Source organism: Neoarius graeffei, chromosome 28 (genome assembly GCF_027579695.1).
Source record: "Neoarius graeffei isolate fNeoGra1 chromosome 28, fNeoGra1.pri, whole genome shotgun sequence".
NCBI classification, from domain to species: Eukaryota; Metazoa; Chordata; class Actinopteri; order Siluriformes; family Ariidae; genus Neoarius; species Neoarius graeffei.
Genome location: NC_083596.1, coordinates 45,014,106 through 45,020,112, shown reverse-complemented (window position 1 = coordinate 45,020,112; position 6,007 = coordinate 45,014,106).

Genomic DNA, 6,007 nt, shown 5'->3' with positions numbered 1-6,007 from the left:
GCCACTCCAGAGGCACTGTCCCCAACCGCCACACGATGCTGCAGAGGCGTGTCAGCCAAGACAGCCCCACAACATCCAGAGACTTGAGATACTCAGGGCGGATCTCATCCATCCCCGGTGCCTTGCCACTGAGGAGCTTGCAAACCACCTCAGTGACTTTGGCTTGGGTGATGGACGAGTCCACCTCTGAGTCATCAGCCTCAGTCTCCTCATTGGAAGACATGACGGTGGGATTGAGGAGATCCTCAAAGTATTCCTTCCACCGCTCGACAGTGTCCCCAGTCAAGGTCAACAGCTCCCCACCCGCACTGTAAACAGTGTTGGCAGAGTACTGCTTCCCCCTCCTGAGGCGCCAGATGGTTTGCCAGAATTTCTTCGAGGCTGACCGATAGTCCATGGCCTCCCCGAACTCCTCCCAGTTCCGAGTTTTTGCCTCCACATCTGCCCGAGCAGCAGCACGCCTGGCCTGCCAATACCCGTCAGCTGCCTCAGGAGTCCAGGAGGTCAACATGGCCCGATAGGACTCCTTCTTCAGCTTGACGGCATCCCTTACTTCTGGTGTCCACCACCGGGTTCGGGGATTGCCGCCACGACAGGCACCGGAGACCTTGCGGCCACAGCTCCGAACAGCTGCATCCACAATGGAAGTAGAGAACATGGTCCACTCAGACTCAATGTCCCCTGCCTCCCTCAGAAGCTGGGAAAAGCTTTCCGGGATGTGGGAGTTAAAGACCCCCCCTCCCGACAGAGTGCTCGGCCAGACGTTCCCAGCAGACCCTCACCATACGTTTGGGCCTGCCAGGTCTGTCTGGCTTCCTCCTCCGCCAGCGGATCCAACTTACTACCAGGTGGTGATCAGTTGACAGCTCAGCCCCTCTCTTCACCCGAGTGTCCAAGACATGGGGCCAGAGATCAGATGAAATGACAACAAAGTCGATCATCGACCTCTGACCTAAGGTGTCCTGGTGCCACGTGCACTTATAGACACCCCTATGCTCGAACATGGTGTTCGTTATGGACAAACCGTGATTAGCACAGAAGTCCAATAACAAAACACCACTTGGGTTCAGATCGGGGATGCCGTTCCTCCCAACCATGCCCCTCCAGGTGTCACTGTCGTCGCCCACGTGAGCATTGAAGTCCCCCAGTAGCACAGTGGAGTCCCCAGTCTGAGCACCCCTCAGTACCTCTCGCAGGGACTCCAAGAAGGCCAGATACTCTATACTGCTATTCAGCCCATAGGCACAAGCAACAACAGCAAGAGCCCTCTCCCCAATCCGAAGGCGCAGAGAGGCGACCCTCTCGTTCACTGGGGTAAACTCCAACACATGGCGGCTGAGCTGGGGAGCTATAAGCAAACCCACACCAGCCTGCCGCTGCTCACCATGGGCAACTCCAGAGAAGTGGAGAGTCCAGCCCCTCTCGAGGAGCTGGGTTCCGGAGCCCAAGCTGTGTGTAGAGGTGAGCCCGACTATCTCTAGCCGGTACTTCTCAACCTCTCTTTCCCCCCCCAGCGAAGTGACATTCCATGTCCCAACAGCTAGCTGCTGTGTCCAGGGATCAGGTCATCGAGGCCCCTGCCTTTGACTGCTGCCCAATCCACACTGCACCAGCCCCCTACGGCTACCTCTGTGGGTGGTGAACCCACAGGAGGTCGGGCCCACGTCACCTCTTCAGGCTGAGCCCGGCCGGGCCCCATGGGCAAAGGCCTGGCCACCAAGTGCTCTCATACGAGCCCCAACCCCGGGCCTGGCTCCAGGGTGGGGCCCTGGCTGCGCCATACCGGGTGATGTCACGGTCCTCGGTTGATTCTCCATAAGGGTTTTGGTGAACTGCTCTTGGTCTGGCCTGTCACCTAGGACCTGTCTGCCTTGGGAGACCCTGACAGGGGCGTAATGCCCCCGACAACATAGCTCCTAGGATCATTCAAGCACACAAACCCCTCCACCACAATAAGGTGGCAGTTCTAGGAGGGGAAATTAATGATTTGTGGTAATTAAAAACAAGGTATTTAAAGAATACTTGGAATATTCAATCATAAAATAAATTGATTTCAAAAGGTAGAGCAAAGAAAAACCTGGAAAATGAATGCGGGTCATTTTTGACCCATGTTGTGCATAAGAAGGGGTGTGCATATGTTTTGCATCAAAGGGTTAACTAGCTAACATTTTAAGTAAAGTCACAGGTGACAGTGTTAGTTAGCTTGTTGGCCTGATTCGTGGTGTTAATATTAAATGTGGATTAAACGAGAGGTTTTGTATGCTCTGTTTGCAGTCTTTATCATAGTTATGTTAGTAACCTTACAGTTGGTTCTCTCTCCCTGTGTGTGTGTCAGGGATGCAAACTTGTCACCTTTCGGCGAAAATCGCCGTTTTGAATTTACCATAAGTCATTTGTGTGATTCGTGCAGATTCAATTTGTTTTTTTAAAAGGGTGTGTGTTTACATGGTAAAAGAATTAAAGCAGTGGCACAACTCAGCCAGGAAAACAAGGTGTAAATGTCTAATACGTGAACATGAAGTAAGCAGCAGAGCACATGGTACGTTCCATCATAACTGTCTGTCGTACACTGTTAGTCAGTAAAACCAACAGTAAAATTCTGTGAAATCACGACATAAAAATTCTGTAAAGCAAATACAGTGATATTGTATTTATTTACCAGTATGATGTTGTATAATGTCGAACCGAAAATTATTGTAAATTTTTAAATAAAAAATTTCAAAAATATTGTATTTTGTTGTGGAAAACACACATTTTTTATTTTGTACAGAGAAAAGTTGTATCCTTCACAACAACATACATTTTTATTTTTTACATTTTAGCAGTGTAAAAATAACATTTAATGTCTGTAATTTATTAGATCCAGACAAATGAATAGCTAGCTATATTTAACAAGCATGCATATATTTGGGCATGGCTCAGTTGGATAAGACGCCATACCATAAATCCGGGGAGCTGGGTTTGATTCTGACCCGAGGTAATTTCCTGATCTCTCTCCTGCTCATTTCCTATCTCTACACTGTCCTATCCAATGAAGGTGGAAAAAGCCCCCCCAAAAATTGTACAAAGTTATGGGACAATCTGTTTATTTAACACTGTTGTAATTACTGTTTGGTCAGTAAAACTGTTTACATGTTCACTGTATTTTATACTGAATGATTCTGGCAACCAGCTGCCAGATTTTTTTTGTAAAAACAACAGATTTTTTTTTTACAGTGTATCTGTCAGAAAATGGGGAAGAATGTTGATCACTGTTTCCCAAAGACCAAGGTGACGTGTCTGCCTTGAACCGATGTCTGCCTTACATTACTTTAGTAGCAGTAAGTTAACATTAATTCGTGGGTGAGTTTCTCAATATGCTGACTGTAAATGTAAATTAAATTAATTATATGTACATTTTACTGGACATTAAAACAACACTGGAAACTTTTGTGTGCATGTCCCTTGCCTATCCCACCCTTATGAGCTTTAGAGGACCTATTTCACATCTTGTTTTACCAGCCAAAATGTAACTGCTTGATTAATGGATATTTATTCACTTAATGAATACCTAGCAATACATCCAAGTTGGAATGAATCAACATTTATGTTAAGTTCCATGTACTTATATACATACTACTTGTATATAAATTCACTGATACTTCTCATTCTAATTCCAGAGACGCTCGTCAAGGCAAGTTGATGATGCTTATTTTCATGCAGTTATATGCTAAGAAAAACAGCATATGAATATTATATTCCATTTATAATTACTCTGCCATACACTACGCAGCCCAGTGCATAGCCGAAATAAATGATGACTCAGGCACTAAACATATCAACCACTCACAAATTAACCAAACATTTCATAGATTTTACTCTGTTATACACTTCAGAATCACAAAGAGATGACAACTTGTTCAGGTCTTTTTTTTTTAGTTCATTAAATATCCCTTTAGTCAAGAAACAAATGGCATCTGAACTTGAACAGGCATTTACAGAAGAAGAATTCTTTTCTGCAGTGACATCCATGCAAAATAGCAAATGCCCGGGACCTGATGGGTTCCCCAGCGAATTCTTTAAAAAGTTTGCCAAAGAACTAGCCCCCTTCTACTTCCTGTATTTCAAGAGTCTTTCATGGCTGGATCATTACTCCCAACCATGCATCAGGCTGTTATATCTCTTATCCTCAAAAAGGAAAAAGATCCTTTAGAATGTGGCTCATATCGGCCAATTTCTCTACTAAAAGTTGATAGTAAAATACTTGCTAAGATGTTAGCTTTATGGTTGGAAAAAGTACTTCCATTATTGATATCAGAGGACCAAACAGGGTTAATTAAAAATAGGCAGTTATGTTCTAACATACGTAGATTGCTCAGTGTCCTTTATGATCCCACTCCACCCAAAGGCACTGAGGTATTGATCTCTCTGGATGCCGAAAAAGCCTTTGATCGGGTGGAGTGGGATTACCTTTTCTACACTTTGAAACGCTTCGGTTTTGGACAAATTTATACACTGGATAGAGACCTTGTACTCTTTGCCTATGGCAGCTGTTCAAACTAATAATAATCTTTTGGCTTTTGAGCAATTCCAGCGTTATGGACGTGACACTTGAACTCAAAATGGCAACAAATGACCCAGTGCATGTTTTATTGTCTCCCAGTATTTAAACAGGTGTTGCATATTTTAAGGCTGTACCATACTGGAGAAGTGATAGAACAAGAACAATTCCCATAGTACATCTAGGGCATGCCAGAAAATGCCAATAAAAGATGCGTTATGGATGTGACAGAAAAAGTATCACTTTTCTTGGGTGACTGTACATTTTTATCAAACTCTGTGAAATTGTAAACCTAATGTCGAAATGGAGATATCCATTTGATAGAGGGGTCCAAGGTGAATATTAAAAAATCTTTGTTTAGAATATTTTGTATTTCATGCAGAGTTTCGGAAGGAAAAGTCAGCGTTATGGATGTGACGAAATTCCGTTATGGATGTGACGCGTCTGAAATAGACATGGCATATGTTTAGAAAATCAGCAATTTAACCACCATAACCCTTTGAAAAACTCTCTAAATATCAGCTAAAACTATCAAAGTTCTTAAATAATATTTAGGATGGCTATTGTTTTGCTGTTTTGTGGATTTTAGCATACATTTCTGTGGCTTGTGGCAATAATATAGAATTGTACATGATCAAAGTTGATTTTAGCTTGGGTTTTACATTATAAGAAAGAAAGACTGACAGTGACATATTAGGTTGGTTACAAATTGGTTCAACTTATTCACATCTGTAAAATACAGGCCTAGGTGATATCTCTGGGAGTGGTTTTGATGTATTACATGTTGCTTTATTTTTGCATGGTGAGGTTGACATTTACATGGAATTGCCCTTTTTTCAATTTACAACGCGGCATGAGACAGGGATGCCCCCTGTCCCCCCTTCTATTCGCCTTAACTATAGAGCCATTGGCAATAGTATTGAAATTAAAGGTATAATGAGGGGGGGCTGAACATAAAGTCTCACTATATGCCGACGACATGCAAATATATATATGGCTGATCCTGAGGCAAGTCTACCAAAATTGCTGGAGCTGTTAAGTAGCTTTGGTAAGATAGGATATAAGGTTAATGTGCAGAAAAGTGAGCTTATGCCTGTTGACCCCTCTTGTCAGCTGACTACAAGCCAACCTCTACCTTTTAAAATATGCACACAAAAAATTAAGTATTTGGGTATTTGGATAACCCGTAGATTTAAAGATCTACGGTATATGAAGCCAATTTCCCTCCACTTCTAAAATGCTTGAAGAATGACTTGGATCGCTGGAATCTTATCCCTCTGTCCATTGGGGGGAGAATAAATGTCATCAAAATGCATATCATGCCCAGGTTCCTGTTTGGTTTTCAGTGTATCCCTGTCTTCTTAACTAAGTCTTTCTTCATAAATGTAGACAAACTTTTATGTAGTTTCATTTGGAATGGGAAAAACCCGCGTATACGTAAAGAAGTTATGCAACGACACAAACTAC